The following is a 23,694-nucleotide window of genomic DNA, read 5'->3' on the forward strand; positions in this document are numbered from 1 at the left end:
TTCAAATCCCCATCAGATTGAATAAATCTTGAGCAAGGACCTTAATCCCCAAATTGCACCCGGTGTCCAACTGAAGGCCTTGCATGGGAACACCCCGACATTGGTGTATCATTGTGTATGTTATAGAGATTCAGTCCATTATCATTAGTAGTATTTTATTTATTTATTTGTATTATTACAATCATTATTCTTTTTTAAACATTGCTTAATCATTTCGAAAAAAAAAAAAGATATCACATACAACACCTCCACAAAAGTGCAAGCACATCCAAAGTGCATATGAATGTGTTTACTGGCAACAACACGAACAATCATAAACCTCCAATACCCCTAGTCAACCACAGGGCTTACAAAATAATAATAATAATGATAAAAGCAGCCGGTCTGCTCTGTGTCAGCCTGATCCTGTCAGATCTCAGCAGCTAAGCAGTGCAGGATCTGTTTAGTACTTCGATGGGAGAACTCATTGGAACACCAGCGGCTGTGTGTGTTTCTCCAGGTAAAATTGGAGTTGCATCAGGAAGGGCATCCAGCGTAAAACTTGTGCCAAATACCAATGCGGATCTGGCTGCATCCGCTGTGGTGACCCTGACCCAAAACAGGAGCAGCCAAATGTAAACGAGTGCCAAACTCTTTACTCAACTTGCCAGCGAGCAATCATTACACGTTTATTCTGCAAGAGATAAACGTGGGTGTTACAACATAGAACGATGTGTAATTATGTACAATGGCTATACAGTAATCCATCACCATCTACTTAGCACGATGGTTAGAAAGTGACCCATCACCAGATACTTATCGGTAACATGTACTACAACTATAATCCTATAGAATGGACAACAAACAATAGTAATAATAAAAAGAATAAATAAATAACACTAAATGATAAGAATGAAAGATAACCACATAACCATGACAGTCAATTCATTCAAGTACAATATTCTTCAAAGATCTAAAATAAGAGACAAAAGGTTGCTAAACCTTTAAAAACCCATCAAACCTTCCCTCCAAGTCTGAACCTGATTTGTTCAAGTTTAAAGAAAATCATAAGATCTTTCAACCAGAGAGAATTGTATGGAAGAAGTGGAGCTTTCCAGGATAATAATATTCTGTGTCGTGCTGACAATGAGGTAAAAGCAACTGCATCCACCTGTGGAATGCTTGAGGATGACCTTAGAACCACAGATTCATTCAACACTAATCTGTGAACGGAGCCTCCATGTATTTGTTGTCCTGCTTTAAGTATCAGCACAACTATAACCGCCCCCAAAAACAACCATTTTTCAGGCAGGTTCCTCAGCTTAGATGGCACATGTTCATTTCCACAGATGCTTTTTGTGCCCCTTGTTGTGTGCTGGGGTGTTTGGCTGGCTTGGTTTTTGTTTTTCTGTTTCTCCCACCAGGTGGTATGCATTCAGGACTGAGTGGCTGAGTATTAGGACCTCACCCTGAACACCTGAGGCTTGTTTTCACGTGCAGGTCATCAGGGCTCACAGCTGTGGTGTATTCTGTCTTGATCAGAGATTGCTGCACTTAAACCTTGAATGCACAGTGTGTGATTGCCAGAGACTTGACCTTGTGAGCAGACGTGTGAGATCGACGTCAGGAGAACAATCTCACCATTATGGACACAGAGACCGCTCCAGGTTTGACGCCACAGTCTGTGAAGGAGGACTGGGTGAGGTCTCACGCTCTTCAGCACACTTCCTGAGGTAATTTGGTTTTGGTGACTTTTATGAAGTAATGACAGTAGATTTGGTGTCCCTCACACCTTGTTGTATTGAGCTGTCACGTTATGCTAATTGTCTAATCAGCTTCTGCTGCAGTGGAGATTTGAACTGAGTTGTTCCGTGCCTGCAGGGTGAGAAGCTGATATATATTTAAGCCAGGAAGTGTTTGCTGATTGTGTGCACCTTTTGAGCTGTGTCTCTCTGGGTGGAGAGTGTTGGACTCCCCTCATATTTTCTTGCTTCACAGACTCGGTTTGTCGCGGCCACCTGGGGGGTGTCGGCGGGGTCCCTGGGTCCGAACTGCTGTGGCTCCGGACCGTTTGCGCTGCTGAGAGCGCGCCGTGTTTTCACCTCACCAGACCGCGGACTTTTTAGTTGTTTATCACTTCACTCACTTTCATTAAAATGTTTGAACCGTGCTCTGCTTATTTTATGTTGGGTCCTGTCAAACGCTGGGTCGGTGCTCCGACCGCGTCCGACACATAACACCCCTCACCAGTTTATTCGCCCTCTCGTCCTATTTTTTTTGTCCATATATCCAGCGCAGCGTTTACCACCTTAAGATCAAATTGTGCACTTTGATATGCAAGCCAAAAACTGCAGATGTTCTCATGTTTATTTCTGTTCTATAATAAGCTGTTTTAATCAGGTCCTAGAGTATAAATGTCCAAAATGTACCACAGTTATCAAGTTTTGTGATCATTTTATTGCCTAGCCTTTTATGCAAGTATATCCGAAAGGATCATGTATCAACGTCATATTGTCCACACAGTTTCAGAGTCTTGAGTTTTTTCTGTTACACATTCCATCTGTCATGCACAGCTTGTGGTGACACTCCACACATCAGAGTCTCTGCAGCCAGATCAGAAATATTTTCCAAGCCAAGGTATAGTTTGCAAATTCATGAAAATGTTCCTGCAAACTCAACAAAACCTCAAGATGCTGTGAACATCTCTGCAGCAGTGAACTTTAGCACCAGATATGCTAAGGCCACTGCTGAATATGTAAGGCTACTGCTGAAAACTGCTTTTCCGGTGCAGTTACATAATAGATGTGCATTATTGAGACCAATTTATGAAAGAAAAAAAAAAAGGTAAGAAATCTCATGTACATAAGTATTCACACCCTTTGCTCAATACTTTGCTGATGCACCTTTGGCAGCAATTACAGCCTCAACTCTTCTTGAATATGATGCCACAAGCTTGGCACACCTATCTTTGGGCAGTTTTCCCATTCCTGTTTGCAACACCTCTCAAGCTCCATTAAGTTGGATGGGGAGCATCGGAGCACAGACATTTCAGATTTCTCCACAGATGTTCAACCGGATTCAGGTCTGGGCTCTGGCTGGACCACTCAAGGACATTCACAGAGTTGTCCTGAAACCACTCCCTTGATATCTTGGCTGTGTGCTTAGGGCCATTGTCCTGCTGAAAGATCAACCGTCCAGGTGGCCTGCCATGTGCCTTTTACCAAGGACTGGCTTCCGTCTGGCCACTCTACCATACAGGCCAGATTGGCGGATTGCTGCAGAGATGATTGTCCTTCTGGAAGGTTCTCTTCTCTCCACAGAGGAATGCTAGAGCACTGACAGAATGATCATCGGGTTCTTGGTCACCTCCCTGACTAAGGCCTTTCTCCCCCAATTGCTCAGTTTAGATGTACGGCCAACTCTACAAAGAGTTCTAGTGGATCCAGACCGCTTTCATTTATGGATGATGGAGGCCATTGTGCTCATTGGGACCTTCAAAGCAGCAGAAATGTGTCTGTACCCTTCCCCAGATTTGTGCCTTGGAACAATTCTGTCTCGGAGGTCTACAGACAATTCCTTTGACTTCATGCTTGATTTTTGCTCTGACATGCACGGTCAACGGTGAGACCTCATATGGAGACAGGTTTGTGCCTTTCCAAATCATGTCCGATCAACTGAATTTCTTCCGGGTGGATTCCAATTAAGCTGGAGAAACAGCTCAAGGATTATCAGTGGAACCAGGATGTGCCTGCCTCAATTTTAAGCTTCATGGCAAAGGCTGTGAATACTTTTGTACACGTGATTTCTTAGTTTTTTGTTTTTTTTTAATAAATTGCAAAAATCACAGTTTTTTGGACATGGTTATTATGGGGTACTATGTGTAGAATTTAGAGGGAAAAACTAATTTCATCCATTTTGGAATAAGGCTGTAACATAACAAAATGTGGAAAAAGTGATGCACGGTGAATACTTTCCGGATGCACTGTACATGCATGTACAGTAAAGGACATATATAGAGCCAGGGCTGTGAAATGAAAATTGTGAAATCCGAGGAAAATTTGCAGGGGGCCTGGGAGCAAGTCCTGGAAGAAAGCATCTCAAAAGCAGTGCATATGATTTTAGAGTCAACCTTTCATTTGAATTGTCAATGAAAATGTTGAAATAACAGAATATGACATGGAAGCAGGACCTGGAATGATTTTCCTTTTAATTGTAAACCAAATTATGCATCAACTCAGAACAATTACACCTCATGTTATTCATGAAGACTGAAAAGACTGTTAAAGCATTTCAAAAACCACAGCTAAAACTTGTAGTATATTTTGAAAATCATGATAAAATATCAATAACATACCTTATAGTAAAAAAGTCACTTAAATTATTGTGTAAATCCATTCAAAGCCACAATGTCTTTTTTCCCAATGAAAGAAAGTCTAGACTCATTTTAAAAAGTCACAATCTTGTCTGAAATCCTGTTTGAACAGCACAACATTTATTTTCCAGAGACAAAAAACATGGATTCCTAATTCCTTATTAAACCTTTTCAAAGCCTCTTTCTCACTATCTTCCCTCTGTTCAATGACACAGACATGCCGCAAAATTCTTATTTTAAAAACTTGATGGCTCTAAAAGTATGCAATGCCCACATGCTATTTTTAGCTTCAGTGTCTTGGAGTAGGCCACACTTTGACTGCCATTTTTCTCCAAGGAACTCCGCGGACACTGATCTGTATCTGTTATACAGATCAGTGTCCGCGGACTTGTAAAACTTGCACGAGGTCGTAAAAAACAGAACGCTTTATGATAGGCATTTTAAACACTCAGTGACTATCACTATTACAGAGTAAAACACTAACACCCACCCCCCTCCTCCCCATAATGAAATCCGCGGAATTTCTCACATCCGCGGACTTTTCACAGCCCTGGAAATTTTAAAGCGCCTTTGTTGTTGGTGATCACCACAGCGACAGATCAGCACTTCATTCAGATCACACCTGATCACGGTCGACTGGCAGTTTTAAAGTTTAAATCATCACAGCGTTTCATCATTCAGGTCTGTGAGAACCTGATCAGGTCTGATCAGTGGACGTGATCAGCAATCAACAGCGCTTTAAACATAAAGAGACAGCACTTCATTCACGGCAATGTTTACCACAGCCAGTCGACTAATCAGCATTTTGTATACAATGAAACCTACTTGCACTGGTGCTAGTAACAACAAAAATTACTTGCACCAAAAAAAAAAAAAGTCACTTTCACACCGGGCCCACTTCAAGTTGCTTCCTGTTGCGTCATGACAACGCAGGAATTTCTGTGTCAGGTGCGTGCAGCAGGGGGCAGAGAAGAGGTGAGAACGCAGCCTGCAGGTTCTCTGCACTGAGAAGACAGAGTGCACAGTTTGGCTGCAGCCAGACTGTGCACCCTGATTTCTCTTCTAGCTTATATTTGTTCTTGTGCTGAGCTGCAGGTCTGCGCTCTAAGTTTTGTTATAGTTTATCTTTCCTCCTGTGACCATGAGATGCGCGTGCACACAAACGAACTGCCCGTGAGTAAATGTGGAGATGTCTGGAGATATACTTCATGTGGACATGCCCTGTCTCTGGCAATCAGTCTGTGAGCAGGACTTATGCCCTTTTTGTTAAACACAGTGAGGAGAGAGTTTGAGCGGAGAGCAAGGAACTCACTGCCTGCAGCCAGACAGTTTTTTTCTTTTAATTGTTCACATGTGCGCGCCTGGACGAACAGTCCGTGAGTGCACTGGAGATATCCAGACTTTTTACTGGATGAGGACAGGTCCTGTCTCTGGCAATCAGCCTGTGAGCAGGACTTATGGATTTTATTTAAACACTTTTGTGAGTCTTCTCCTGTCCTTTTCACAAAGGAGCAGGAGCAAGGAGGAGCAGCTGCTGCAATAAGCATTTTTTTTTTCTGTGCTCTTTTTTGAGGGTGCAGTTTTACTGCATTGTGTATACGGTATAAAAACAATCCTGCATGATTTATACTGCAGGAACAATGGAACACAGCAGGAATCATAAATTGGTGTTAGGTAACGTTGTCTTGTGAGTGTGTTTCTTCCAGTAATGCTGAGTACCATCCTGTTGCTCTGACGTGCGCTGAAACCACTTAATTCTGCGTCGAGCACAGGACGCAAACAAAAATTAAACATGTTTAATTTCCGGCGTCCGATTTGCTTGGTTCTTTGCGCCCCTCGTGCTGTTGTGGCGCCGAGCTGCATCGTCTCGGCACTGAGTTGCTTCTACGTGGCGTCATCATAATGACACACGACGCAACTGGGAGTAGTCCCGGTGTGAAAGGGACTGAAGCAACTCGAAGCAGGTTCAGTGTGGTTATGACAGAGTTTGAGGGAAGAGCAGTAGCAGCGGCAGCAGCGGCAGACAGTTTTTTTTTCCACGTGCACGCGTGAACAAATCGTCACAGCAACTCGCTCCGTGTGTGAGAGTCATAAAACGCAGGGAAGACGAAGACAACACACTGGAAATAGTTTTTTCCTTATTTATTCCTTTATTGGTTCATTCTACTGGTGCTTATAGTTGATAAAACTTGGACATGCACGTACTATTTCGAGCACTGCCTGCACCACACTGTGCAGTACCGACACGAACCACTGGGTGGACACGGGGCTGTTGGCATATGCTGGTTAATCATCAAGGTGTGACAGCTGCATTAATTTATTCAACATACGCCAGCGTGTGCCAGCATTATTAATACGGTTGGCATGAATGTGTGTGCCAATGCTTATCAAATACGATATTCTCAGAGAATTTCATCATCAATGATCATGAAAGAAAGAACTTGTGATACTCATGATAGTTTCCTGATCCTTGTTGAAATATTACTTAATTTCATTCAGACAACCTCATCGAAGAGGATTTGAGGGCATGATCACTGTATCCCCATGATCAATAAAAAACAAATACAAATTTTTCAAACTGTATGCAGCTCTATTTATAAGGATGCATCAGAGAGACATTAGCATAGATACAAAGACATATGCACATAAAATGATATCAGCAAAAGAGACACATCACCAGCTACAGAAAGCCGTACACACAGAATACAACAATGCAATCCAGCGCGAGACGACACGAAGCCCCCATTTCTCAAAAAGAGCAAAGCTTATACACAGAGTAATCAGTCATACCTGCCTGCTGGGACCACACAAACACAAACTTACCTCTCTTTTTGGTGCCTGAAACTGAAAAACACAAAGCCCAGATTGTCTCTCTCTCTCTGGTTAAAACATATGCCATAAAATAGCTTCAGGTAAAAAATATTTGGTGTGCAAAAAAAAATCTCTTGAAAAATTTGATCCGCTCAGTGCAAGGAAAAGGCTGCACATGGGAAACACTGAATATTTATATGCGCATCTTCTAAGAGAAATAATACTTTCCTCTACAAACTAGTTTCAGCATTAAAGTTTCATCTTATTCCCATTAAATTAAATCATAGCAAAAAAGGCTGGCAGACACAGGGTTTTAGGTAGCAAGGCATCCAACTGTCATTTGGACGGTCAATTGTCGAAAGAGATGGTCGAAAAAAACAGCGGCGGCTTGCTCAAAGCTGTCTAAAATTAGGACTGGGGCCGATAGCTGGAGCTGTGTGTGTGTGTGTGTGTGTGTGTGTGTGTGTGTGTGTGTGTGTGTGTGTGTGTGTGTGTGTGTGTGTGTGTGTGTGTGTGTGTGTGTGTGTGCGCGTGCAGTCGGCTGACTACGAGGACGGAAGGGGGAAGGGGGAGTAGTATGAGCCACTTCAGTCAGCGCAGAGAGAGAGTGAAGCAACACGTGAAGAAAACAAACACAACTGACAGTGACTTTATTTCTCCCTGCACAGTTCTGATGGTATGTCCTGTTCACACCGTGTGTGCATGGAGGTGAAAGTTATACTGAATTAATGAGATTAAATAAATGGTAAAAAATTCCTTTAAAAATGACAATATATGAATGAACAGCATAAAAAAAAAAAAAAATCACACACACGTGTGTTTAAAAAATCTGATTTGGAGAAACTCTGCAGTGATCTTCAGAAGCAAAAATCACAAAGCAGGTGAGTACTCTGAACTTTAATAGGCTGTTATTTTCAAAAGATATTTATTTTAGATCTTGAGCTTAATGTAGTTATTTTATGATCTTAGCACAAAACATGACTGAGAGGAGAAAAAACAGGAATGAACTCGAGTCAGAATAAAAATAAAAGCTGCTGATTTGTTATTTTTCAAAGTTATTAGGCTGCAGCTATACATTTTATTTATTTCAAAGTACGTGACCTCTTATTTTATTATTTTCAAAAAACATGGGAGTCAAATTAGCCTGCATTGTTCAGTTTTGCCTGCACATGTCTGTGTATTTTTTGTTCTTTTTAAGTGTTTGATGTTTGCTTTTGTTCTACAAAGCTTAAAAAAACAATAAAATGTTAATTTTCTTTCTAGTAGTTCTGTAATTTCAACAGAAACAACCACAAATCAGAAAAAGTTGGGACTATGTGTAAAATGAAGATAAAAATAAAAATGTTGCTCAATTCCCAGTTTCTCCACTCACACCCACAGAAGCCAAAAGTTCTTCCAGAGTTGTGTCTTGGTGGCTTCCCTCACTTGTCTGCTTCCAGCATGGACATTTAGTTTTTGAGAACTGCTGACCTGACACAGATTTACCATAAAGTACCACACTGTTTGTATTTCTGAATGACTGATGTAAATGAAGTCTAAAAAATATTCAGTGAGTTGGAAATGTTCATGTTTTCATCCCCTGATATTTCTCAAGAAAACTGGCTGGAAAAATGATTAATTAATTCTTAAATTTAGAATAAACTGCCCTGTGTAGCGCATGGCCTTGGTTAACCCTAATTAAATAAATACATTAAATGCTGTCTCAACAAAAACCTGTTTTGGAACTAATGACAGAGACTGTGTTTTCACTGTCAGTGGAGAAATTCCTGCGTCCATCTGGAGATAAAGCCTGAGACACCCCCCCCCTTGGGCCTCAACACTGTTCTTCACAGCAAAAACAGAGCTGTAACTCAGAGTTCTTCAAAGGAGCCCCTTGCTTGTTTATCGGTTAAATTTCGGCCACTATGAATTACATGACATTATAATGGCTTCACGTCAACATCTGAACTTACCCAGGCCCGAAGAGTCGATCTTTTATGGCCTCACCCAAAGGCCAGAACCTCTCAAGACTGCAAGAAGATCTCCCCCCCACCACCACTGATAAGACATGGTCATAAACTTTGGGCCTCGACAACCAGCTATTATCTCTAAGTAAAGAGAAAGACCTTTGCTTAAAGTAAAAATTTCATCAGTATTCTTTTATTCATATATATATATACGAGGTCTGTTAGAAAACTATCCGACCTTTTTATTTTTTGCAAAAACCATATGGATTTGAATCACGTGTGATTGCATCAGCCAAGCTTGAACCTTTGTGTGCATGCGTGAGTTTTTTCATGCCTGTCGGTTACGTTTTTCGCCTGTGAGCAGGCTTTGTGTGAGCATTGGTCCACCCCTCTCGTCGGATTTTTATTGCGAATAAAATGTCTGAACGATTTGGAGCTTTGCTGCATCAACTTTTTCCAGAAACTGTGAGAGACCTCCAGGTGGACACCATTCGGAAAATTCAGATGGCTTTCAGGGACGATTTTATGGGGATTACACAGATTAAGGAGTGCTCCAGCCGGTTTAAAGACCACCCACAGCGGCTGAGAGCGAGGCGCACTCCGAGCGCCGATCGACAGGCTGAAACAACCAGATCATTTCCAAAGTGAAGGCTTTGTTGATCCGGGACGTCGTCTGACTTCCACAGAAATTGCAGAAGATGTGGACATCAGCACTTTTTTGGCACATTCCACTGTTACAGGAGTTTTTGTCATGGAAAGAGAAGCGGAGGGATGCGCCATGGAGCCGCTCATGGCGCGGACAAAAGCACCTCCGTGTTGGTCTCACAGGACGGCTTTCAGATGGCTTTCGGTGGCTTTTCAGTCATGTGACTATCCAAGAAATTGTGAATGAGCTGGACATGCCAGAACATGTCCTGTGAGGCTTCATCACAGCGTTGCTTTGCGCCATGCAGCTCCGTCCCGACGCGTGAATCCCTCCGCTCCTCTTTCCATGATAAAAACTCCTGTAACAGTGGAATGTGCCGTTCATTTCCAAACTGAATGCTGTGTTGATCCGGGACATCGTCTGACTACCACAGAAATTGCACAAGACGTGGACATCAGCACTTTTTCGGCACACTGAGACAGACGTGCGGAGAAATTCGTGCGTTGGGACGGAGCTGCATGGCGTAAAGCAACGCCGTGATGAAGCCTCACAGGACATGTTCTGGCATGTCCAGCTCATCCACAATTTCTCGGACAGTCACACGACTGAAAAGCCACCGAAAACCGTCTGAAAGCCGTCCTGTGAGACCAACACGGAGGTGCTTTTGTCCGTGCCATGAGCGGCTCCGTGGCGCATCCCTCCGCTTCTCTTTCTGTGACAAAAACTCCTGTAACAGTGGAATGTGCCGAAAAAGTGCTGATGTACACGTCTTCTGCCATTTCTGCGGAAGTCAGACGACGTCCCGGATCAACAAAGCCTTCACTTTGGAAATGATCTGGTTGTTTCAGCAGGGTTTCAGCCTGTCGATCGGCACTCGGAGTGCGTCGCGCTCTCAGACGCTGTGGCCGGTCTTTAAACCGGCTGTAACACTCCTTAATCTGTGTGATCCCCGTAAAATCGTCCCTGAAAGCCATCTGAATTTTCCGAATGGTGTCCACCTGAAGGTCTCTCACAGTTTCTGGAAAAATTCAGACAAATCGTTCAGACATTTTATTCGCAATAAAAATCCAACGAGAGGGGTGGACCACTGCTCACACAAAGCCTGCTCACAGGCGAATGACGCAACCGACAGTCGTGAAAAAACTCACGCATGCGCACGAAGGTTCAAGCTTGGCTGATGCAATCACACGTGATTCAAATCCATATGGTTTTTGCAAAAAATAAAAAGGTCGGATAGTTTTCTAACAGACCTCGTATATAAACCTCTAATGTCTGTTGCTTATTCAAGCAAATGATTTGCATGTATTCCATTTAACTCAAATCAATTTAAACTTTATTTATAGAGCACTTTTCATACAATTAAATGCAACACAAAAACAGTACCTTTAAACTATCATCCACCCACGTAAAAACCTCAACCCACAAGAACCCTCCCGTGATCCACATTGACATGTGTTCCTTGTAACTGATGTGTGTTTAAATGTGATCTTTCTGCATTATCAATATGTTGATGGTGAAGTATTCTGTTTATCCAAAGGATGTGCTTAAGTGACTATTAATAATGTGTATCCATTCGAGTGTCTTAGAACAAATAGTATGCCAAAATAGTTAATTTATTTAAATAATTAACTAACACATGAAGTGTCTGTGAAATTACACAGCCTAAATAGGTGGAGTTTAATGACGTAAGTCCCCTTTAAAAGTTAGAACAGAGTCTCTCGTCTCCCGCTCTTGGAGCGCTCTGCAACCCTCTCTCTTCCTTTCTTTAAAATGCTTAATTTTAATTTTGGGTCAACAAGGACCCATGCTAAGCTACTCTAAAGCTACCACGTGGCTTCTTTCATTCATTTGCTGCTATTCTCTGATAATTTAACAAAGTAATAGCCTGACGCTTTTAAGGTTCATCAAGTCTTTTGAATTTTTAAGAGAACTTCCGATCTGAACTTTTCAAAATAATAGCGATTTTACAGAAAAGGGACTTTCCTTTTTTGTAAGTTACAATGCTGCTCTTAAAGTTTTACTTTTTTTCTAAATTCATAAAGACTTTGAATCTGGCTCCAACAAACTTGTTAAAAGCTACCAGAAACCATTTTCAACAAACACCTTCCACCTCTGGGGTCCAAACTGTAAACTGCTCATTTCTTGTATAATTGCAAATAAAATGTAAATATTTCTACTGTGGTTCATTTTGTGTTCAGAAGGAAACCCTTGGTCAATCGTATCGTAGAATTCAGACTTTCAGACCCGAGACTGATTAACTGAACTGAGACTGATTGATTAATTTGAGACTGATAAATTAATGAATGTTTAAATTAAAGTACATATGCTTTAAATAGGTGGTGCCCCCGAGGAGATTAGAATAATATCTAATCAAATAATAATTATTAAACCCTCAAATTGTTAATTATTTTGGTGACCCATTAAATGAGGTCTAGGCCAATCTAATTCAATTTGGGAGTTTAGCAATACTTTCACTACATTAAATTGGTGCCTCGGCGTGAGGTGCCAGTCATTCCAAATAATTAAATTAATTTAATTTCGTTACATGTATTTTGGTCCCCTGGTGTGAGGCAATTTAGAATTTCGCTACATTATTTTGGTCCCCCATTGCGAGGCATGTAATTTTGCTACACCTGTCCCAAGCTTTTTTTTTTTCTTGGAAAATGCTGCATCCCCTGAAATGTAGGAATGGATATATATTAACAAATAAAATAAAGATAAGCTCACAAAACATGAAATATGTTGGTTTCATGGAGTCTACAGTAAACAGAAGTCAAAGCAAATGTTAGGATAATTATGGGTCCACCATCACCACATTTTTATATCCTCCAAACTTTTATGATTTGGGATTGTAAAATAAAAAACAAAACAAAAAGAACAATTAAAAAAATATATAGTTGAACTGTATATAGAAAAATAACATTATAAGCAGTGTTATCTTTATTCATTCCTTTTAAAGGTCAAATATGTTTTGTGGCTCTAGAAGAGTAATACAAGAGCAGGAACTGTAAGCAGCTGAATATTATTACATCAATAATCAATATATCAGCTTTCAGGTTAGAGCTTTCTCAGCTGAACCAGCTTTTCTGCAGGATATGCAAACAGAATATTAAACCTCTTATCATTGCAGTGCAGAGACTGTGTCTAAACTGAGCAGTAATTTCAAACACGGCAACACTGTCACAAAAATTATGAAGTTAGCAATCACTGAAATTTGATTTACAGACTTTTAATTATGCAATATTTCTGTGCATTTCAGCAAATTTCATTCAGTACTTCATGCTCTAGGTTGTCCTATTATTGCTGTATGCAGGAACCATGACTGGACAAGGTCATGAGCTCCGTCATAGATTGCATTTCCTGCATTCAGTGCTTCTAAATGACTTCTAGATAAAAAGCATGATTAACAATGCTTCAGTTTTAATTTTGAATGTTAGCTTATTGTCGTTAGTGCATCATTAAGCTTCCAACATTATCCTGAGTCGTGGCCTTATCCTTCCACAATTAAACTTTTCACTGTCTACTGTTTATAGCTGCTACTGATGTGACGCTAAAATGTTCTTATTATGAAACAAATTCAGTAGCTGGCAGAGCTGTTTGCGACGCTCCTGCAAGGTGTATGAAAGGGGAAACATCTATATTATAACAGTCAAGTGGTGTCTGCGTGCATGTGTATGCCTTTGATCATGGAAAAACTGGGGAGAGCTGACATTTGCCGTTTGGTATGCTTATGTATTTTGGGTCAAGAATGAACGCTCCCAAAATGGAACATTGATAGGACTAATATTTTTGGAGAAACTACAGATATTAGCCAACAACACTGAACAACAGATGTTGCTAACTAAATTCTGGACTCACACACCATTCCAGCAACAGGTGGTAAGTCATCTGTATGTTAAAACCATGAAAAAGCCATTTCTAAACAACTGCAGTTTACAAGATCATCTGTTCAAACAACGGTATGTAAGTACAAGTTAGTTGGATGTGTGACCACGTTGCCAAGGTCTGGAAGAAGACCCAAACTGTAACACTCCGAGGACAGGAGATGCTCTCTTCAAAAGCACTTTGTTTTGTGTGTTTATATACGTTTCTCACCTCTAAACACCTCTGAACTTATTACTTCACAGACATTAGCATGGTGATGTCACACGCTGGTAGCCAGCTGCAAACTCTGCTTCATTTGTGTGTCAATATAACCTCTTTGTCATATATTATGTAAAAGCTAGTGAGAGATAAACAGTTCTAAAACTGAAAAAGCTGTTTTTGTAACGTGTTAACACCTCTGGAGTCATTTACAAGACATTTCCGTGTATCCATGGAGTTTTCACAGACCTGATTTTGGCATCGTTCATCCTTGACCCAAAATACCACATACCTCCACAATTTCTCCGTGATTGAAGTCACACACACACACACACACACACACACACACACACACACACACACACACACACACACACACACACACACACACACACACACACACACACACACACACACACAGAGAGCAGTTTTGTCTTTCCCACATTGTGCTGCAAACAGGTGCTTCCAATTTTAGACAGATAGAAACAGATGGTGGCAGAAAACACACTACTTTTCACTAATGGTACCGGTGTCGCAGCACAAACGGTCTGCCCCTAAAAAGCGGCCCGCCTTTTGTATCTGTGCATGCGTCATTTCGAACAGCAGCATGTCTGAGACGGAGTCTCTTCACCCAAAGGAATCAAATGGATTAATGGGATTATTAACCATCATATGATAAAGGTAAAACCTCTTAAATCATTCTAAAGTTAGTTTTAAGCAGAAACAAGGCCATTTTAAGCAGAAACTCGGCGAAATTCCGTGACGCTTTGAAATGACCGACGCGCAGTGAACGCATCAGCGAGCAGCTCGTTTAGCTGCAACGCTCTGATTGCTTCATCTGTCTTTTATGATGAAATAATGCTGAATTTATGTGGAAATGATTGTTGTACAAAAGCTTTAGTTATCTGTCGCTGAGATAGATGATGACTAGAGTGTAGTTTTAAGCAGAAACGAGGTTTTAATCCATGAACCGTGGCTAATGACGCATGCGCCGATGCAAAAGACGGACCAATTTTTAGGGGGGACCGTTCGGTTGGCGACACCGGCAACATGAAACTTAACTCACTTGTGGTAATGGTAACATGACACTTAACTAAACTGACTAAACAAATTCAACTACAAAAACACAATAAATCAATAACACTAACAACACTGTTAAACTAACATGAACCACAATAACAGCATTTAAAATGCCACAACCCCAAACTCCCATGGTGCATTGCAGCAAAACGTCCATTGTTTACTGGTTAGCTAAAATTGTTAAGTTCTCCAAAAATATTTATCCTATCAACTTTCTGTTTTCGCAACCTTCCTCTTTGACCCAACATACGTAAGTATACCAAACGGCAAATGTTAGCTGTCCCCCGTTTTTGCATGATCAAAGCCATACACATGCACGCAGAAGCCACTTGGCTATTACAACCCCTGGCAATAATTATGGAATCACCGGCTTCAGAGGATGTTCATTCAGTTGTTTAATTTTGTAGAAAAAAAGCAGATCACAGAAACGCTATAAGAAATCAGGAAAAAAATTGTGGCAGTCAGTAACGGTTACTTTTTTAGACCAAGCAGAGGGAAAAAAAATATGGAATCACTCAATTCTGAGGAAAAAATTATGGAATCATGAAAAACAAAAGAACGCTCCAACACATCACTAGTATTTTGTTGCACCACCTCTGGCTTTTATAACAGCTTGCAATCTCTGAGGCATGGACTTAATGAGTGACAAACAGTACTCTTCATCAATCTGGCTCCAACTTTCTCTGATTGCTGTTGCCAGATCAGGTTGCAGGTTGGAGCCTTGTCATGGACCATTTTCTTCAACTTCCACCAAAGATTTTCAATTGGATTAAGATCCAGACTATTTGCAGGCCATGACATTGACCCTATGTGTCTTTTTGCAAGGAATGTTTTCACAATTTTTGCTCTATGGCAAGATGCATTATCATCTTGAAAAATGATTTCATCATCCCCAAACATCCTTTCAACTGATGGGATAAGAAAAGTGTCCAAAATATCAACGTAAACTTGTGCATTTATTGATGATGTAATGACAGCCATCTCCCCAGTGCCTTTACCTGACATGCAGCCCCATATCATCAATGACTGGAAATTTACATGTTCTCTTCAGGCAGTCATCTTTATAAATCTCATTGGAACGGCACCAAACAAAAGTTCCAGCATCATCACCTTGCCCAATGCAGATTCGAGATTCATCACTGAATATGACTTTCATCCAGTCATCCACAGTCCACGATTGCTTTTCCTTTGCCCATTGTAACCTTGTTTTTTTCTGTTTAGGTGTTAATGCTGGCTTTCATTTAGCTTTTCTGTATGTAAATCCCATTTCCTTTAGGCGGTTTCTTACAGTTCGGTCACAGACGTTGACTCCAGTTTCCTCCCATTCGTTCCTCATTTGTTTTGTTGTGCATTTTCGATTTTTGAGACATATTGCTTTAAGTTTTCTGTCTTGACGCTTTGATGTCTTCCTTGGTCTACCAGTATGTTTGCCTTTAACAACCTTCCCATGTTGTTTGTATTTGGTCCAGAGTTTAGACACAGGTGACTGTGAACAACCAACATCTTTTGCAACACTGTGTGATGATTTACCCTGTTTTAAGAGTTTGATAATCCTCTCCTTTGTTTCAATTGACATCTCTCGTGTTGGAACCATGATTCATGTCAGTCCACTTGATGCAACAGCTCTCCAAGGTGTGATCACTCCTTTTTAGATGCAGACTAACGAGCAGATCTGATTTGATGCAGGTGTTAGTTTTGGGGATGAAAATTTACAGGGTGATTCCATAATTTATTCCTCAGAATTGAGTGATTCCATATTTTTTTCCCTCTGCTTGGTCTAAAAAAGTAACCGTTACTGACTGCCACAATTTTTTTTCTTGATTTCTTATAATGTTTCTTAAAGCCAGAAAGTTGCCATTTGAAATGACTTCAGTTTTGTGTCATGTCTGTGATCTGCTTTTTTTCTAAAAAATTAAACAACTGAATGAACATCCTCCGAGGCCGGTGATTCCATAATTTTTGCCAGGGGTTGTATAATATAGATTATTATTATTATTAATGATACTATCGAAGAGAAACACGTGGTCCATATTTGAAAGAAGTGGGAGTGAAATATATATATATATAAGCTTTCACTGCAGGTGCACAAGCTATTATTGCTGTATTGGCACCATGCTCTGAAACAGTAAGACTGTCGTGTACTGTTGAATATGTGTATGATTAAAACGGGCGTTGCATGTTTCATGTTAACCAGTGTGTTAACATACTTTTAAAACATGCCAAGTGCTGACCCTGCTGTGGAGACCCTGAACAAAACTTGGGCAGGCGAAAGAAAAACAAGAACTCTGTGCACAAAGCTGTGTGTGCTTGCTCACTTCAATGACATGAGACAACATGAGACAAGTTGAGGGGAAACGAGCATGATTTTAAAGAATCAGGTTTCATTTATCTTGAATCAATCAATGGGAAAAAAAAAGCTTCTGCAGCTCCAGGAACATCACTGAAATATGTTGTGTTTTGACCAGATTTTAGTTTAAAGAGACCTGAAAATTAACTTCCTAAGTTGTGCAAGAGAGCAGCATTAGCACAAGTCCGACAGCACCACTCAATTGCCAATGCCAAGAGGACAAGCATGAGTGTCCAGCCCCACCCACACCCATAAAACAGCCATCTACAGTGCATCTGGAAAGTATTCACAGCACTTCATTTTCCACATTTTGTTATACCCCTGTCACACCTTGATGATTCAGCCAGCATATGCCGACCGTATTAAAAACACTAACCCTAACCCTCGTTCACTTTCTTCACCTCCACGAAGAACTTGCTAATTGTTAGCTGGTAAGCTTTCAATCCGTGTGTTTTTTCTGACGCTGTTGAGATATTTATGGAGTACGTTCATGACACACTTGTTTTTCTAATCGTATTTTTAACTTCCTGGTTTATAATGAAAATACGCGGTTCGGACCGATTGTCATAGAAACTAGTCCAATATGGGAAAATGTCCGACCGGTAATCAGCCAATCACAGTGTGTGTAGTACTGCAGCCATATAACAAAATGTCTTCATCTTATCTTTTCATTTCAGTCAGATTCATCATCACATCCTGAGGAAAGGTTATCCACATAAGGTGTTCTGATTTTGGAAAATGACGTCTGAAAATATTTTGAGCCCCGGCCACACGGCACTAGTGAAGGACACCGAAGCCCAGATGAAACAAAAAATCTGGACTTGCGTTGACTTTTGGAGGCATCGTTTAACCGTCATCCAGCTTTGTTCCTGCAGCTGGTGTGTCGTCAGACTTTTCAACCTTGAAAAATGTGAATAAATCCCAACAACAACCTCAGTTCATCCATATTTCAATTTTCTTTCTGTCTTGAGGGTTCCTTATCGTTTGCGTAGTTTCCATAATGTCAGTGTTCCATTGACTGTCATCTAACTTCGTCCAACCTCCCAAGTCAGATGCCTTGCACGAACATTGATGATATCTGAATGGCTCAAAAACAAAAGCTCCAACGAGCTGAATGTAACATCCTTGTATAGCACAGAACGTTTTATCAACTACTTTAACTATGCATGTTCCAGTCATTTGTGGCTGGCCTGCGTGTGCACATGTTGTTGTGAAGACAAACAACATCTCTCACCTGTTGTCAAGACAACCAAATTCCGCACCTGCAAGGACTGCGGACATGAAGACTGGCTGTGCTTGGTCTCATACCCACTGTCGATTACGTCATCGTAAATGTTTCATTTTGATTTTATTTAAAGCATCAAGGTCGATGTTTGCCTCGTTTTTCTTTCGTTAGTTTTGGTTTTGTTTAGTTCCTTTTTGCGCACTTGATTCGCAGACTTTTTGGTGATGGGGAAGGTGCAGGATGATTCGTCCACCTTTTCTCAACGATTTGTGACTTTTTGACTTTTTATCCTTCGTTCAGTTGTTGCCATGTGCCGTGTTACCGGGCCCTCAGTTCCTTGTCATGGCTGACAACGTATAGTGCAGCAGCTAAGAGAATATTTAGAGCAAAATCATGCAAATGGTGATACAAGCACCAAAGTTGGCACAAATACTCCTTAGACATTACTCTTCTGAAAAAAACGATTGGCCACTTCAATTTTCAATAGGCGGCCAGGTAGGGGTTAATTGAAGAATTACACAGGGGTCAAAATTAAAAATGCTCAAGTCATTTTGAAAACTACACCACATTATTTGTCTGATCGCAAAGAGTCCAAAAAGGTATAGTTTGGATGATCTATGACTGAATAATCAGGAGTTATGGGGTAAAAACAGCAAAAATGGTGACAAAAGTCAGTTTCAGTTTGTACAGGGGTCAAAAGTTAAAGTTGCTCCAATTTTGGTAAAAAATTATGCAAATTATTGGTTGAGTTAACAAGGTTTTAAAAAGGAATAGTTTGGACCATGTATCATGCTTATTTATCATGTTACGGGGTAACATATGTCACATGTCACAGAATCCAATGGATGTTGACCTTGTTTGACCTTTACTTTGGAGACCAAACATTCAACACAATCAAAACTATTCCATTTATTAATCCTTTTAGCTTAACCAATAATTTGCATCACTTTTTACCAAAATTGAAGGAACTTTAACTTTTGACCCCTGTACAAACTGAAACTGACCTTTTTCACCATGTTTGCTGTTTTTACTCCATAACTCCTGATCATTCAGTCATAGACAGTCCAAACTATACCGCTTTGGAATCTTCATGATCAGACAAATAATGTGGTGTAGTTTTCAAAATGATTTGAGCATTTTTAATTTTGACCCCTGTGTAATTCTTCAACTGACCCCTACCTGGCCGCCTATTGAAAATTCAAGTGGCCAGTTGGTTTTTTTCAAAAGAGTAATGTCTAAGGAATATTTGTGCCAACTTTGGTGCATGTATCACCATTTGCACGATTGTTTCAGTTATCTGCTGCACTAGTAGTGTTTTAAGGCCCTGGGCATTTTTTTTGCTCCGGGCGCGTTTCTCAGCCTGAGGATACCGCTGTCGCTGTCTCATTGGTCCCCCTATTGGATCGATCAGACCACGGCTGGTGCTTAAAGGACATGTCGCATGTTTTTCAACGTCCCAGTTAGCAACACATCAAAGTACTCATGATTGTAAGTCTCCCTGCGCATGCGTTCATAATTAGTGGTTTTTGATGTTTTGCATTCCTCTTCCGAAGCGAGGGGACAGGTGCATTTCCGGAAAACGGCTCACTCTGCAATTCTCTGCATTTCTCTCCGTGTGACATAGTTAATAGCTTCTGAGCTTTCCTTTGAAAGCAGTGGCTCGGATTTACAGAGGAGATGACACACTTCACCAACTTCAACTCTTACTTTTCCAGAGGCTGTCGCATTTTGGAACTTAAAGAATCGTGATGCTGCTGTTTGTGTCACAGCTGCTGGTTTACTGCTGCTGTGATCACGGACATGCCTGGACATGTAGATGTATGTCTTGTATTGGAAAAACTCAGAAGACGTTATTTTCAGGAGATAATGGACTATCTAATGTGCCACGGAAGTTGAGTTGAAGACAGAGCTGTGATCGGACATTATGCGCGTTTTTATTTGTGTTTTCTGGTCCTGCTAGCCTCCTCGTGTGTATGACCACCCGGCTCTTTACCCAACCACACCTAAGCCTGATGTTAGTTGTACTTTTGCTCTTGTTGGACTGCCTTTTTGTGTACCAGACCAAGTTTGCTGTTTCAGTAAACCGTTTTTACATACAGAGGTACTTGTCTGAGTCCTGTATTTGTGTCCAGCCATTTCTGACCACCAAGCCTGATATTTGCCATGAAGCTCAAAATTGAGCTAAGGTGCATCCTGTTTCCACTGATCATCCTTGAGATGTTTCTACAGCTTAATTGGAGTCCACCTAGGTTCCACAGTTGACAGTGCATGTCAGAGCACAAACCAAGCATGAAGTCAAAGGAACTGTCTGTAGACCTCAGAGACAGGATTGTCTCAAAGCACAAATCTGGGGAAGGGTATAGAAAAATTTATGCTGCTTTGAAGGTCCCAATGAGCACAATGACCTCCATCATCCGTAAGCGGAAGAAGTTCACATCTACCAGGATTCTTCCTATTGCTGCCCGCCCGTCCAAACTGAGCCTTCGGGGGAGAAGGGCCTTAGTCACGGAGGTGACCAAGAACCCGAAGGTCACTCTGTCAGAGTTCCAGCATTCCTAAGTGGAGAGAGGAGAATCTTCCAGTAGGAAAACTATCTCTGCAGCAATCCACCAATCAGATCTGTATAGTAGAGTGGCCAGACGGAAGCCACTCCTTAATAAAAGGGACATGGTAGCCAACGTGGAGATTAACAAAAGGCACCTGAAGGACTCTCAGACCATGAGAAACAAAATTCTCTGGTCTGATGAGACAAAGATTGAACTCTGTGGTGTGAATGCCAGGAGTCATGTTTGGAGGAAAGTAGGCACCATCCCTACAGTGAAGCATGGTGGTGGAAGCATCATGCTGTGGGGATGTTTTTCAGCAGCAGGAACTGAGAGACTAGTCAGGAATGAGGGAAAGATGAATGCAGCAATGTACAGAGGCATCCTGGATGAAAACCTGCTCCAGAGCGCTCTTTACCTCAGACTGGAGTTACGGTTCATCTTTCAGCAGGACAATGACCCAAAGCACACAGCCAAGATATCAAAGGATTGGCTTCAGGACAACTGTGAATGTCCTTGAGTGGCCCAGCCAGAGCCCAGACTTGAATCTGATTGAACATCTCTGGAGAGATCTGAAAATGGCGGTGCACCGAAGCTCCCCATCCAACCTGATGGAGCTTGTGAGGTGCTGCAAAGAGGAATGGGCAAAACTGACCAAAGACTTGAGGCTTTAACTGAGCAAAGGCTGTGAATACTTATGTACACGCGAATTTTTATAATTTATTTCACACTCTTAGAGGTCCGCAAAGCAAACAGTGATCAGCAGATTCTATGTTTATGAATAGACACTGTCTGGGTCGACAGTGAGTCGAGTCAGGCAAAACCTGAATTTTCTGTTCATGTACAACATAAGCTTCAGTTTTTCTTCCTTGGACACCAATACCACGTTTTCACAAAAATTCTTTGAAGGAATCAACACTGCAGTGGGAAAAATAATCAAAGTCTCTGTCATTCTCACTGCCCACACAGTCAGTCATGATGCCTCAAGACTGCATTTTACACCTCTTGCTCTTTGACCTCAAGCCCATTTCACACTGGCATATTCATAGAGCTGCTCATCGTGGCGTATCGTCTACGCTGAGATGAGCAGCTCTCCGCCCACTTTTAGCAGCTCTATGTCGAGTTTTTTCTCCCTACACAGCAGTATGTTGAGGGCTACGCACGTAGGACGTTAGAAATTAAACATGTTCAATTTTCTTCGGCGTAGAGTGCTGGACAGTTTTAAGCAGGTCTGCCCAGCACAGCGTTACTGCATGCAAGTCTGTGCAACACGGCGCTTCTGTACACAACCAAAAAGTGCTGCATCCAGAGGAATCAGATGAGAACATGATCACACAGCCCACAGCACCTGTGTGCTCAGAACAGGGAATCGAACCTCAACCCAGAAATCCAGAAACAGCAGCTCTCTCCCCCTCTCCCTCTGTCGCTCTCTCCCTCTCTCTCCCTCTGTCGCTCTCTCTCCCCCTCTCCCCCTCTGTCGCTCTCTCCCCCTCTCCCTTTCCCCCTCTCCCTCTCCCTCTCCCTTTCCCCCTCTCTCTCCCTCTGTCGCTCTGTCCCCCTCTCCCTCTCTCTCCCTCTGTCGCTCTGTCCCCCTCTCCCTTTCTCTCCCTCTGTCGCTCTGTCCCCCTCTCCCTCTCTCTCCCTTTCCCCCTCTCCCTGTCCCTCTGTCGCTCTGTCCCCCTCTCCCTCTCTCTCTCTGTCAGTCTCTCCCTCTCTCTCTCTCTCCCTCTGTCACTCTCTCCCTCTCCCTCTGTCACTCTCTCCCCCTTTGTCGCTCTCCCCCTCTGTCACTCTCTCTCTCTCGCTCTCTCCCTCTCCCTCTCTCTCCCTCCCTCTCTCTCTCTCTCTCTCTCTCTCGCTCTCTCCCTCTCTCTCCCTCTCTCTCTCCCTCTCCCTCTCTCTCCCTCCCCCTCTCTCTCTCTCTCTCTCGCTCTCTCCCTCTCTCTCCCTCCCCCTCTCCATTTATCGCTCTCCCCCTCTCCCTCTCTCTCTCTCTGATCAAACCTGTGACTTGAAAATAAAAGCACACTTACTGCATGTCGGTGCGCTCATCAAACGCCCTGATCAATCAGGTCTGATCAAACCTGTGACTTTAACATCAAAGCGCACTCGCTGCATGTCCGTGCGCTCATCAAATGTCCTGATCGTGGCAGTAATGCAACTGTAAAAACCTCATGATACAGTCCACTATTTTCCAAGTGCAGTGATGTGTTCTGCACAGCCGGCAGGAGTGAACTGGGTTTAAACAGCGGCAAGGTACACACGACTGTGTGTACACATTAAAAAAGCAAACACACGCAACTGCAAGTATGAAACGAACACGGAAAAAGGCTGGGTACGCGCGCATTTCGGGCATATTTAAATGAAACAACGCTGCAGTACTCAAGCTCTATGAATACGCCAATGTGAAAGGGGCGTCACGCGCGAGATCCAGAAGAGAGCGAGAGTGTGAAAAGGCTTTTGTGAACCAAATTATGCATTAACTCAGAACAATTAAACTACATGAAGATTGAAAAGCCTATTACAGCATTTCAAAAACCACTGCTAAAGCTTGTAGAATATTTTGAAAATCATGATAAAATATCAATAATATATCTTATATTAAAAAAGTCACATTCTTGTGTAAATTCCTGTAAATCCATTCAAAGCCACAATGTCTTTT

The 23,694-nt window shown here is 41.8% G+C and overlaps 1 protein-coding gene and 1 long non-coding RNA gene across 2 annotated transcripts in view; one reads left to right on the plus strand and one right to left on the minus strand.

Moving 5' to 3' along the window:
- Nucleotides 1-23,694, minus strand: part of ccny (cyclin Y) — a 208,763-nt gene that overhangs the window by 70,896 nt on the left and 114,173 nt on the right. The window lies entirely within an intron of this gene.
- Nucleotides 3,921-8,227, plus strand: LOC117511996. The gene is made up of 3 exons (XR_004561179.1): nt 3,921-3,931; nt 6,209-6,215; nt 8,024-8,227. It is a non-coding gene; the product is annotated as an uncharacterized LOC117511996 (long non-coding RNA).

This window comes from Thalassophryne amazonica, chromosome 1, assembly GCF_902500255.1.
Source record: "Thalassophryne amazonica chromosome 1, fThaAma1.1, whole genome shotgun sequence".
Taxonomy (NCBI): domain Eukaryota; kingdom Metazoa; phylum Chordata; class Actinopteri; order Batrachoidiformes; family Batrachoididae; genus Thalassophryne; species Thalassophryne amazonica.